This window comes from Nannospalax galili, unplaced genomic scaffold (genome assembly GCF_000622305.1).
Source record: "Nannospalax galili isolate Female #2095 unplaced genomic scaffold, S.galili_v1.0 scaffold113, whole genome shotgun sequence".
Lineage (NCBI taxonomy): Eukaryota > Metazoa > Chordata > Mammalia > Rodentia > Spalacidae > Nannospalax > Nannospalax galili.
In genome coordinates this window covers 1,571,520-1,586,006 of record NW_008335444.1, presented here as the reverse complement: position 1 = coordinate 1,586,006, position 14,487 = coordinate 1,571,520, and the positions used below count along the sequence as shown (strand labels likewise).

Here is a 14,487-nt window from a genome sequence, read left to right as displayed (position 1 = left end):
GGCAATGAATACTTGTATAGTGTGCATGGATTATATTTACTTTCATTGTATTTTTGAAATCTTGTGGTATAGGCTAAGAAAAATAGGTTGCATTTGTTTGTTAAATTTGTTCATTATTTTCTGAATAAGTATGTCTTAAGAAAATTATATTAATTTAAAAACTCCAGTGTATAACAAAAAGTTTATCACATATATAGTCCAAACGTAAAAGTCAGTATTGTTAGCAATTTAACTTGAGGAAATCTAAGAGAATTCTCCAGTTTTTCTATAATCTACATGCATCATGTGTGCTTGCTATAAGCATACCAATATTTAAATTATAAGATACTGCTTTGATTTGGTAACTCAAATTACTTTCAATGACAAATTCTCTCTGTCTTTAGCAGTCTGGAACTAAGCCCCAAGAGGTTTTTATTTTATTTTTTAGCTTTTCTTTCATGCAGCAGGAAGCAGAGACTTGCCAAACTCTGGGTTGGAAGAATCACACTTTTCTTCCTTGTTCTTTTGAAATGGTTTAAAATGCATGAAATGTTTAGTTAAAAGACTTGCTCGCCTTCCCTCTGTCTCCCACCCCTTTTAGACACCTACAGATACTGTAAATAAAGCTGAACTCTGGCTTAGAGGTTGCTTCAGTGAACATTCAACGCTGTCGGTGAGTTTGGAATTAAAATAAAAACCATCGACCGTTGATTGTACCCTATGGCTAACCATCATCTGCTCCACGGCCCTCCGTACTTGCTGAAGACAGAACTCCAAAGCCGGCCCAACAGGACCTCCCTTTGTTTGTGGGGAGATTACAGAAACTTGTTTCCAAAGGTCACAATCAACATTCATTGCTGTCGGTGGGTTGGACTGTGTAGATAAGCTCACTGGACAATGAATGCAACTGTGGCCCCACTTTTTGCTGTCACAATCAACAGATACTCCATGTTTGAAAGATGTACTGAATGCATTCACATCGGTCTTCACTTTAACTGTGCCTGCCTTTTTCAGGGTTCTTTGTTTAATTCGTAACATATCATCCTATTTCAGGGAAAAATCAATAATCTAAACAAGAATAATGCCTCTCTATGCGTCTACATGTTACAAATACAGCACTTCTTGTAAAAGGTAAAGTGTTTGATGCACAAAATCAATAGCACAGCCCTCTGGCTTGGGACTCTGCACTGTGGGCAAAAAGAACACCCCAAGCATCATTATCACCTGCATCTTTGTAACACTTAAAATACCCATCTTTTCTTAGATTCCCTGGTCAGATTGGTCATAGAAACACTAGGCAACTTTGTCTCTCTGGTTTTCTAGGTAAGGACTCAATAAAATATTTCATCTTGGTATGTAATTTGATAAGGAAGGCAAAATGTACATGAAAAGCTAAACAGCTTATGACAATCATATAGCAGATTTATTTCCCTAGTGAAACTCAACTTTAAGAAGAAATTTCACCCTCTGTGTCTTCCGCCTTCCAAGAACCTGGCTTGACTTTGTTGACTTAAATCCATGGCTCATAGTTACACATGGACTTTTCAAGTAAAAGAATGTGTGTGTGTGTGTGTGTGTGTGTGTGTTTCTCTGTGTTTCTTAACCAGTTTGACTATTTAAAATTTATTAATTCATTCAAGTTTATTTTAAATGTTTGACTGTTTTGTTTGCATGTATATAAGTGCACACATGTCATGCAGTGCCCATGGAGGTCAGAAGAGGCCATTGTAGAATCCCCTGGAACTGAGGTTACAGATGGTTATTAGCTACTGTGACACGGATGGTCCTCTGACCCTGTGATGACAGGCCATGGACCCACCTCCTCACCACTCAGCAAAGAAGCCACTCCCTTTCCCTCTTCCAGCCAATTGGTTGACCATAGCTACCTGCAGGGGAGGGGCTAAGGGTATAAAAGCTGGGAAAACCACCAGGCTGGTCTCCTGCCATTTTGTAAGGCTGTCCAGAACCACAGGATTTATGTCTGGGTGTGGACTTTTGAACACAGCTGTGAATGGGGGGGGGGTGCCTACTCTTCTGTAAGTAAATCCACACCCCAAGCCCAGTTAGCAAGCCCAATAAACTCGTTAAGATTCTTCAAACCAGGGTTTGGAGAATTCTTTTCTCAGCTTGTAAGGACTGTGGGAGGAGGGGATTGGATGTCGCATGTGCCTTGCAGGAGTTAATTTGACTTACATTTGGCATAGCTGGCTGTATACAACAAAACTGAAAATGAGTCTTGGAAGAGCATTGATGATGTCCCTGATATGGGGAAAAAGACCAATAACTGAAGTAAGGTGGGGTGAAGGAAAAGTGTGGGCAGAGGAAATGTTGACCTGGTAGGCTATTCTTATAGGCTTGGTAGGGGCAGCTACAGTGGCATGGTTAATGCAGTGGACAGTAAGATATATATGAGGCCTTCTAAACAGTTGAGGTCAATGGGAGAGAGCTTAGGGTGGCAGCCATCTTATAGATAGTGTGGGGTGGCACACCTGCTTGACTGGTGGGGCTGCCACGTGAGTTTGGCGGTGCCTTGAAGCAGCAGAAGATCTGGAACAGATTCTGCAATCTCTGGGAGTAGCAAACCAGGGACAGAAATGTCAAAAAGGAGCTGCAGAGGCTACTTGGCCACTGCTATTGATAATAAGAAATCTATCCCAGGCAGAGGCCTTAGCAAGAAGGGAAACTGAAATGTTAGAGAGGAATTAGAATGGGAGAGGGATATGAGGCTGGCCTCTTTGGTACTGGCCTCTGACCTTGCCAGTAAATTAGATAAGAGAGAAAAGGAGATGGAGGTGTTGGCATGCCGTTTTTTACGTCTAGGAGGTCAAACAGGAAAAAAAAAGCCCAGATCACAATAAAGGGCCCATCCTGGGATCCTAAAACCTGGAACCCCTGGGAAGAGTCAGGTAGTGAGGAAGAAGGAAGTGACCTAGAGATAGTGGGAGATGCTCCTTGGGTCCGACCTTTAATTCAAGGAAAGGGAAAATCCATGGTCCAACATACCGATGGAGGTCTTAACAATAGCCCAGCACAGGAGACCATGGTAATCAGAGAATACTCAGCACCAGAACTATTAGAACTGGGAAAGACATTTAAACTAGCTATGAAGGAGTCTTTGACCACCTGGCTTGTGAGGCTATGGGACATGGTAGCAGATGGAACCATTTTAAGCTCTACAGAAGCAGAGAAGTTAAGCAAAATAACCACTCATGTTTGAGACAAAGACTTCACTATTTAAGGCAACATGAGAGAAACCAGTCCAGGATGGATTGGCTCATATGAGCCATTCGGGATATGTCACTTGTGTGAATCGCCAGCTGAGTTTCCCATGAATACTAGAGACTGGAAAACCATTGAGGAAGGACAGGCTCTGTTGAGAGAACTGGGTATGAAGAAAGCTGTATTTGATGCCCAGTTCACTGGCCCAGACAGGACTGTGTTTACAGGAGTCTTGAGAAACTGATTCAGCAAGGCCCACGAGACTGGTATGGAGCTTTGGTGGCAGTGTTAGGCCCCATGGTCGGGCATGACCTGAATAAGGCTGGAGAGGCTCTGGCAGATTTAAATGATTTAGACCAAAATGTAAACAGGGTTTGAAAGGTGCTAAAGTGAGTAGACACAAGGGAAAAGGGCCAGAACTCAGCAAAGGGGCCCCTCCGTGTCTCCCAAGCACAGATGTGGATAGATCTGCACAGAGCAGGAGTTGCTAGGGCCAAGTTTGACAGGCAGCCAAACGTTGTGCTGGTCAGCCTGTGGAGGGCTTTAAGACCTGACCAGCAATTCACCACAGAAGTAAAAGAAACTGGGGACCAGGAGGTACGGGTAACTCCAAATGTGCCCCCTGCTCCAGAGGAAGGCAGCCAGATTGGATGGGATACCCCACAACCACTGCCTTGAAGGGGTGGCCAAGGTTGCCCACAGGAGAGGCCTATACTGGGTGACAGGAGGCCACATGTTGAATTGAGGCTTTATTTGTCCCTCACTAATAAACAAAACACATGGGCCTTAGTGGATACTGGGGCAGAGTGTACCTTAATTTGTGGCAATCCCCAAAAACATCAGGGCCAGTGGATAGCAGTGGATGGGTATGGGGATAAAACCATAGAAGTAAAGTGGACTAGGCTCATTCTGAGAGTGGGCAATTATACCCCCAGGAGTACAAGGTGTGCATCTCTCCCCTTCAAGAGAACATTTTAGGGGTGGATGTCCTGCTGGGTCACACCCTACATACTACTGTGGGAGAGTTTTGGCTGAAGGTGCGAACAGCAAAAGCTTTACTCAGAGGTGGGCAAGATGGGAGCCAGTTTAATTGCCCACCCGATGGAGGGTGGTGAATATCAAACAGTACCAGCTGCCTGGGGGTTGAGATGAAATTACTGAAATCATCCAGGAACTAGAACAGGTAGAAGTTATCTGCCCAGCCCAGAGCCCTTTCAAAAGCCCCATTTAGCCTATCAGGAAGCCAAATGGCTCCTGGAGAATGACTGTAGATTACCAGGAGTTAAATAAGGTGATGCCTCCCATTCATGCAGCAGTGCCCAACATTGCACTGCTAACTGATCAGCTGGTGCAGGAAATGGGGTTCTTCCACCCTGCGGTGGACCTTGCTAATGCATTCTTTAGTATTCCCCTAGCTGCTGAATCCCAAGATCAATTTGGATTCACGTGGAATGGACAATGGACTTTCCCCAAGGTTACGTCCACAGCCTCACGGTTTGTCACGGGATGGTGCCCTCTTTCTGTAAGGACGTTCCACTACATAGATGACATAATGCTAACTTCTGAGTGCCTTACAGATTTGGAAGCTCATTTGGGGAACATGCAAGTGCACCTGAAGAAGTGAGCATGGGAAATCAACCCACAGAAGGTCAAGGGCCCCGTATAGTGGTAAATTCTTAGGAGTTTTATGATCAGGCAGAACTCACATGATACCCAGTGCAGTGGTTGAGAAAATCTTACAACAATACATACCAATAAATGCTAAGCAGTTACAGGTATTTTGGGGACTTCTTGGGTATTGGCGAATTTTTATACCTCACCTTGCTCAGGTTAGCTACCCCCTGTATAATCTAATAAAAAGAGGTGCTACATGGGATTGATGTAAAGGCCCAGGAGGCTTTTTGAGCAGGCCAAGGTACTAGTTGGGCAAGCTAAGCAGCTGTGTACTCCAATACCTCGGTGCCTCTTCCTCTTGGAAGTCACCAGGAGCCCTGAAGATTATGGGTGGGGCTTGTGGCAAGAACAACCTGAACAGATGGTCCCAATTGGGTTCTGGTCCCAATCATGGAAAGGGGCGGAGTCCCAGTACACAGCGCTAGAATAGCAACTGCCAGCTGTGTACAAAGCATTGAAACAGGTGGAATCCATTACAGGCCAGAGGAAGGGATGGAGTGTGACATGGATGTTCCTCTGACCCTGTGATGACAGGCCATGGACCCACCTCCTTCCCGCTCAGCAAAGAAGCCACTCCCTTTCCCTCTTCCAGCCAATTGGTTGACCATAGCTGCCTGCAGGGGAGGGGCTAAGGGTATAAAATCTGGGAAAACCACGAGGCGGGTCTCTCACCATTTTTGTGAGGTTATCCGGAACCACTGGATTTATGTCTGGGTGTGGACTTTTGATTACAGCTGTGAATGGGGGGGGTGTGCTGCTCATCTGTAAGTAAACCCACACCTCAAGCTCAGTTAGCAAGTCCAATAAACTCAATAAGATTCTTCAAACCGGGGTTTGGAGAATTCTTTTCTCAGGTTGTCACAAGGACCCTGGGAGGAGGAGATTGGATGCCATGTGCACCTCCCAGCAGTCAATATGACTTACAGCTGCCATGTGAATGCCAGGAGCTGAACCCAAGTCTTTTGCAAGAGCAGCCAGTGCTCTTCTTAACCACTGAGCCATCTCTCCAGCCCCAGCTCCGTGTTTTCAAAGAGAACATTTGTTTGAAATTTGATCACATGGATTTAAATTGTCATCTATAGTAAGTACAGTAATTGTTATTTATAGTGACAAAATGTTTCTGCCTACATTTAGGGTACCCGGAAGGCTTCATTTCATTTAAAAAAAACTGTCAAACACATTATCCTTTCATTTTATTGATCTTTTCAATCTCATTTACATTCAACTCCCTTTATAGAAACACATTCCTGGGACCTTGCTCTAGTTTTCATGATAATCCTAAAGTGTTTTACTGCATCCAATAATGAAACCATGTTATTCCCTATTTGTGACCCACTCCTTTCTACCAATTAGACTCCCATTCTCTCATCCCCAAGGTGACTGTCATTTCACCTTCATTGTTAGTGGAGAAAAACCATAACCACACCATCATACAAAGCAGGTTAGTGCATATACCTAGAAATCACCTTTTCCTCCACTGCATTTTGCCATCATTCCTGCAGGTGGAGTCTGCCTTAGTGCTCTCTTGACTTCGTTGTTTATAGCCCACACACAGAGGCCCCTGCCTCCTGAGTTATCTCACACCCTCCTGCCTTGCTTCTGAAATCTGCCTCTGTCACAGTCCTGTCCTCTCACCCACTCCCCTCTGGTTCTGTCCATTTAACATATGACAAGATTCAGTTTCTCCCTTAAAAAAAAAAAAACTATAAATTCAGCAATTCAGTACATTTTCTCTTTAAAAGCTAAAAGTTTGAGTCAGGTGTGATGGTGCACAAATTTAATCCTAGCCCTCTGAGGCAGAGGCATGATGTGCAACAGTTTGTGTTTGTTGATTCCTCTATTTTTTCCCCTCTTACCTATAATTTTGGCATCTTCAAATTTTCTTCTCTTTCATTTGTACAAATATTCATTTTATAGAAGTTGGTCTTGATCAAATCAAATTACCAGTGGTCTCAATATTGCCAAATAAATGCCACTTCTCTACCAGCCACCCTTCTCAATCTGCTGTCAATGATTTCCTCTGACTTCTTGGCCCCAACCTCAGACTCACTGACTTTCCTGACTTCTCTCTCATTGGGGTTTGTCTATTATGCTGATGTCCTGGGTTTTTGGGTGTTTGCATTCTGCTTTTTGTTTTGTATGTCTGTCTGCATGGTATGGATTTGTATAAGTATGTTTTCATTTATGGGTGTGTATGTGTCTGTGTGCCAGTGCACACGCATATGTGTATGTGTGTGTTGGGGGGGTTGTCCAACGATAACACCAGGTACCTCCTTCTGCCACTCTTTATTTATTTGAGATGGGGTCTTTTATTTAGGCTGGAATTTGACAATTCTGGCAAGTCTAGCTAGTCAGTTTGCCTTGAGGATCCTCTGCCTCTACCTCCTCAATGTTGGTATTACAAGGGCTGACACAGCTTTTACAGGGTTCTGGTGACACAACCTTCAGTCCTCACACTGTCAACCACACTGAGTTGAATGTTTTAACCACTGAGACACCTCATCTACCCCAAGTTTTGATTTTCAGTCTGCTTAAAATCCAAGAGCCAGTATCCTAGGGAGACAGACCCTTGGTTTCCTGGATTTTTTCTCTTATGCTTCATGAACTAGAGGAATGTCTGGCACAGGCTCCGTGTTTACATGTGTGAGATGCTGCTGACATCCATGTCTTCTCTCCAGGCTGGATATCCTAAACCTTCTGATCTATCTTCTGCTCATAAGGCCAAGTCCCACCAGAACCACACTTTGATTTTCCCCACAGGGATTGTACCCTCTATCACCTTAGCAACCCATACCAAAACTCATGCTTGGCCTTATGCTTCCTGTTCTTTTCTGGGCATACAATTATAAAGTTCTGAAAATGCTCGCTTCCTATTATCCTGCGAAAATTCCCAATTTTCTGCGTACTTCTCTTACTTTAGTCCAGAAAAGTATAATTCTTATTGGATTATGCCAATATTCTAATTAACACGTGTCTACTATCAGCCATCTGTTCAATATTTTTTCACATTATTATAATAGGAATTTTTCAAATATGATGATGCTGTAACATCTTGTGATGTACCCTGAATAACAGATCCTGATGTGTTCAAGAGATAGACTTCTGATGGGAAGGATCTGAATATTAAAAGAAATGAAAGTGAAACTTTATCTATAGTGTCACATACACACTCAAGATTTATTTTAGTACTTTAAAGAATTACATGCAATGCTTTAAAGCAATTCTAAAATAAATGAAATTAAAGATTTACTGTCTCTGATGGTAAAGAACTTTCCTCAGTATTCACACAAAGCAAAAAGAAGACAAGAAAATGACGGAAGGATTGATGGCATTTAACTGGAGCATCTCAAAAGTCGCCTTTAATGAGAAGGCAGCTGGCCAAAGGGAAGACACATGGACAACAAATAAGGGAGCCTGAAGAAGCCCGATATATATGAATCTGTGAAAAATTAATGATTCCCAGCATAAAAAGCAGACATGGAGTCATCACAGAATAAATGCAAGTGGTACATAGATGATTTGAAATTTTCATTACTCATGAAAATTCAAACAGAACCACGAGATTTATGCTACTTTTAATAAGATTAGCCAAGGAAGACACTGATAGAACTTAATGAGTGATGCAACCTAAATTTTTTCATACTATACTTGATATGATTATCTTTAGTCTCTGCTTAAACTCACACCTAGTCTCTTTATCACACTTCCTTTTTGAATATGTAGTTTTCATCTTCCCGGTTATGAAGTGTTGGGCAGATACATATCTGTTTTAAGGGGAACCACTCCATGGGCTTGGATGAGACTTTCAGATTCCCCTTCTCAGGAATTTGAATTAAACTAGGCTAAACCCATTATACTGTAGTAGATACAAACCATGAGAAAAATGCCAGGGAAATCTAGGGTTGCTTAGCAATGAACTTTGTGTGTATGTTCGTAAGTTGAAGCAGAAGAAGCGAGTAACTAAGAACGGTAGAAGAAAGCATGAGGGGTTATTTATAGACCCCAGAGGCATGGATGAACTAGGTTTAGTACAAAAGGTTCCAGATCTAGAGCAGATTTTCCCAGCTATCTTTGCTTCTTGATATTTGTCATGGATGTCTATAGGATTTTTAATGCCTTGAAATAAACTCCACACCATGCTCTATTTGTTAGATAAACCCTTCTCTGCTTTGCTCAGAACTATACAGTACTCTTGAAGCTATGAAGCAATGTAGACTATATTGAAACAATTTGGCACTGTTCACCAAAAATTTAAAAATATTTGAAGTCGATGATTTAACTTCTGGGATTCTCAACCATTATTTATTTTAATTACTAGATAATAGTTATATATATTTATGATGTATAATATCGTATTTGATATATTCTTATATTATAGAAAGAGTACATCAGGCTAATAAACATATTCAATACCTTATTAACATCACTTTCTATAGTTAAAATCTTAAAATCTATACTTTTAGCATTTATAAGTATCTAGTCATGATTATTAAATATATAATGCAATAGATCACTAGAACTTATTTCTCGATGCAAACTGAAACGTATGTCTCCCCTTTCCAAGTCTCTGCTTTTTAAAAATATTTTATTTATTATTTTTATTTTATGTGTATGAGTATATTGCTTGCATGCGAGTGCACCCATGTCATGCAATGCCGCAGAGGTCAGAAGAGGGCTTCGGATTCCCCTGGAACTGGAGGTAAGGATGGTTCGTAGCCACCATGTGGGTGCTGGGAATCAAACACGGGTCCTCTGCAAGAGCAGTCAGTGCCCTTAACCACTGAGCCATCTCTCCAGCCCCAAAGCCTCTGCTTTCTTGCTCAGCCCCTGGTAATGAACTTTATATTGTATTTCAATAAAATCATTATTTTTTAATCATTATTTTTAATTCTACATCTAATTGAGAGCACACATTATTTGTCTGTCTATTCCAGGCTCATTTCACTGAGCATAATATTCTTCAGTCCTATCCATGTTGGCAAAATTTCCTAAGTCTGTGTGGTATTCCATTATGCACACACACACACACACACAAACACACACACACACACACACACACGGATGTGTACAGCACGTTTTCTTCATGCCTTCATTGGTTGAAGGACTCTAGTTGTTTCCACACCTTAGCTATAATGAATAATGCTGAAATGAAGATGGAGTGCAGTTATGTCTTTGACATAATTGCTTCAGTTTCTTTGGATATATACACCAGAAATAGGATTGTGAGGACATGTGTGGATTCTTTTTTCAGTTTTCTAAAGAATCTTCATAATGTTTCCTGCAGCATTTCGTGGCAGTCCTCAGGAGTGGGCACTGGTTCCATCAGCTCTGTCCTCTCTGCTGTTGTCGCCATTTTTGCCATAGTTAGCATTTGTCCTTCGATAATGATCATTCTGACAAGTGTCAAGTGATATCTGACCATGATTTTAATCTGCATGTCCCCGATAGAGATGTCAATCATTTCCCATATCTGAATTTTGAAATTTGAAGTTAATTAGTTATCATTCCAAACTCACATTCCAGTATGTGCTTTCACATTTTTAAATTTTGAGACAGCATCTCAGTGTCACCAGACTGGCTTGGTGCTCATTATCCTCTGTGTCAGCCTCCCAGTGTTGGGATCACAGGTATGTTGCTACACCAAGTTTAAGAAATGTAAGATGTGCTCTTCCGTAAACCAGGCAGGCAATGTCTGTAAAATACATCTCACAATTCAAAGGAATTAGTTTTCCATGATTGGTTATAGTTTACAAATAATCTTCCTTCTTCATGCAGTTTAGAAAGAAGAGATTACATAATTTTTATTTCTTCTTTTTCTTTCAACCGTCACTACAAAGTCGTTAAGGACTCTATTTGACTTCAGACTCGATCTTTTTAAAAAGTTCACTCCTCTTTTGCTTTGCTGTGTTTTTCAAGCTGGCAAGATGTGCTACTTAAGGTCCCAAAACACTTCAGGTCTTGGTTTCAAAAAAAAGAACAATAGAATATAAGTAATGCTTAACATTTGGCAAATTTACAAAAAGAAATGGATTTATTTACTTTTATTAAGTGCACATTAACATAAGCTGATTGTGTCTGTTAGTCTGCACAACATCACTTCGGAAAGAAAATACTATTCTTACAACAGGAGAAGATGTCGGTGCACCCAGTGTCACAGCACTGTCAGAGCCACGGCTACAAACTGTATTGCTGAGTTCATGTTCCAACATTGAAGATCTCGACTCTGATGCATATTTATTTCTAAGGAAACAAATGATAGTGTATAATAGTATATTCCTTCCAAAACAATAGCTCAACCTGAATTATCTTTTATTGAAATTTAAGGAAGAATATAATGGCATGACTAAAAATAGATCTGATCCCCAGATTGCATGTTTGAAAATAAGCCACAAGAATGAAGTGATTAAGGTTTTGTTTTACTTGTTCATAAGTGAAACTAATCCACACAGAGATTCACCTGATATTTCTTCTATTTTTCTGCTGTAAATCTGGAACAAAGGAAATGTTAAGCACATACTAGATATGCAATAAATACTAGTTAAATGAATGAGGAAAAAAAATACCTACTTGTCAAGCAGTATCTTCAATTACTACCTCATACAACCCCGTGTTTTGAGACCATGCTGCGAATCCAAACTTAGTTGTAGATGTCTCAGAAAACTATATACAATATCTATATTTATTTTTAAGTTGTGGGGTCCTAATATTTATTCATCTATTTATAGTATGTGAATTTAACTACTCTGTTATTTATTTATTTATTTATTATTTTATTTAGTGTGTGTACATATCCATGCATAACATGACTCATATGTGGAGGTCAGAGATTAATTTGCCAGAACCTGTTCTCTTCTTTTACCTCTGCATCGTGGAAATCAAACTCAGATCAACAGGCTTCCTGGCAAGTACCTGTATCTGCTGAACTGAGCCATCTTTCTGGCTTTATTTCTTCAAATATAACAACCTATTGATGACAGGATAAGTCATCATCGTACAGAAGAAAGGGAGGGATGGAAGGAGGGAGGGAGGTATGGAGAGAGGGAGGGGGGAGGGAAGAAAGGAGGAATCATAATTTTAAAATGTCACCAATTATGACACTATCAGCAGCAGAGAAGTCAAATGTAGGAAGGATGCACTGTCAATAAGCACAGAATTTACCTTCAGGACATCACCATTGATTTCTATTGCTTATACAAAATATAACACAATTAAACCTGAAAACGTGATGCAAGGAAAAATTAGGGGAAGTTTGGGGAAATTATTACAATTTTGAATTGTTTTAACTTTGCAGTATTTTAGGAATTTTCAAGAGTTATTTGGGGTTCATATGTTTTTGTGTTTTTAATTTTTTCATTTTATTTTTGTGAATTTAGTACTATTTATTATGATATTTACATCCCCTCCCCTATCTGCACCCCTGTAATACTCCCCACTTCATTTCATGTATGCTCTTATATATTTTATTTGGCTATTTTTATCCAAGTGCTGACTTTAAACACTAGCTTGGCCATTTTCCTTAAGGTAAGAGTAACATCTATGCATAAGCTGCTTTCTCCTAATCTGAAAGATGCAGCAAGAAGAGGTAGTGGTTAAGCAGCCGTCAAGTCTGTATCTTCCTAAGTCCCTTTACCTTCCTCAGTGCCATCACAATGTAGCACAGTTTTTTGATGGATCTTAGTCACATTTTCCAATCACTTCTCCAACATTTTTAGACAAATTCTCTCATTCTTCTGGTCCCTTCAAGAAAGCAGATTGTGAGTACCTTGGGAGTTCCTTAACCAGACTTTGGCCATGCAAAAATATCCTGAAACATCAACACTAAGTATTAAGAATAAAATATTCCAATGTGCTTACTGCCCAAGTCTTTCTAAGCCCCAAACAAACAACTTGGACCCAAGAACATAAAGCCTTAGCTAAGTGTCAAATCACACAAAGCTGTTTTTAAGATGCTTGGTCCAGGCTATCAATCCTCTTAGCTAAGGTAACCCCCCTGCTGCTTGAGTGCTAACACATGCTTTTACAACTGCAAGGGGGGATTCATTTACACATTAAAATTAGATGCAGAGTTAGATTGCCTGACCACAGTGAAAAATGAAGAGTAGTGAATGCACCCCCCCCAGACAATCTGAGCCCGCCAATGCTTACACAGGCCTTGGATTCCAAGGCCTGGATATCCATGAATTTCCATTAGAATGCTTAGGTGCAGGCTCTGCTTTCATTCCTGAGAGGCAGCAAAGCATAGAATCTTTCAAAGAATATGCAGTCAGGTGAAAATGCAAGTTCAGTTTATAAAATTTACAGCCGCAAGAGATCACTGTGGCAAACAGCAGAGATCTTTGAAAGCCAAACCAAGTAATTTAATGACTGCTAGTGACATTTTTAACTTTTCAGGCTACTATAGCAAGAGTGATCAGATCTCAGGCTTTGGACTGTAACATGATCACCTGAGCTTTTCAGAAAGGAATTTCTGTAGCCTCCCTGTTGCTGCGCAGCTGGTCAAGCACATTACTGCTCATGTTGGAAGGGGTGGAGACATTCCCTTTCTCCAGACCATTAGATGGTGTTTGTAACTGATAAACACAAACCAAAGAAGCAGTTATAATGGATTTGTCTTTATTAAGTAAAAAAATATCAACTGCTGCCTAGAAATATAACCCTAAACCAACTGAGAGGGAGAGGAGAAGGCAAACGTGACCATTCCTTCAACAAGCCTTTGCTGGGAAACTGCTACTTTCTCACATTTTGCTAAGTACTGGGGATATACCTTAGTAAGCATAGACATAGTCATTACCTCCTAGAACTTGAAGTCTAGTAGCAGGGGAAGATCTTAATCACAGTTACATAATTAGAGAGCTCTGAAGAGCTAAAAAATAGAAAGGAGTCCACTAGAACTTTAAAAGCAGGGGGATAGTAAAAACATAGCTTAGTTTTATGAACTTGCAAAGGAATCCATACTTTGCAATCCATACTTTGTGAAAAAAAATCACAAAGTCATTAACTCACAGGGAAAAGTGACAGATACTTAAATACTAGGATCCCATATTGTTGATAGTGTGCTGAGGGCTGAAACCTCCCTTACTGGGTCAGAATGAATGAAACCAAGGTCTGTATAGGATGGAAAATGAAAATCTCAGGCTTAGTAGAGTCTTCAGATGCTTCTACCTAAGGTTTGATGTACAAAGGTCATTTAAAGTTCAAGGTCCTTTCATGGCTTCAGTGAGTTAGCTGTGTTTCCTCTTGCAGATGGAAAAGAGAAGTTGAAACATTCCAGGTCTGGGGTCAAGGAACGCACAAAAAGCATCCCTGGCAGAAATAATAACAGGTCAGGCACTCAGTACTTGGAAAAGAGGAAATAATTCAAGGAAATAGAAGGGGCCAGTACAATGTAACTGGAACAGAGTTCCCTGGAGATACTGTTGCTGGAGTTGAGGAGGTAGCCTATAGCAAAACCATTCAAGAGGGGCAAGCTTTGCTAAAAAGTGGTCTACTGTACTAAACAATAGAAACCCAAGAAGCACCTAAACCACCCAGCAGAAGCAGTGTTTGGAATGTAGTTTCAAAAACAGTTATTCTAGATATAGAATGAGTGGATGAAGAACTAATGGGTTTACTATT

The 14,487-nt window shown here is 40.6% G+C and overlaps 1 long non-coding RNA gene across 1 annotated transcript in view; it reads left to right on the top strand.

The window, feature by feature from the left end:
• Positions 1–587, top strand: part of LOC103731801 — a 71,524-nt gene extending 70,937 nt beyond the window's left edge. The window contains exon 5 of the long non-coding RNA XR_607174.2: positions 428–587. This is a non-coding gene — a long non-coding RNA (uncharacterized LOC103731801). The remainder of the gene's footprint in view (positions 1–427) is intronic.
• Positions 588–14,487: the final 13,900 nt, after the last annotated feature.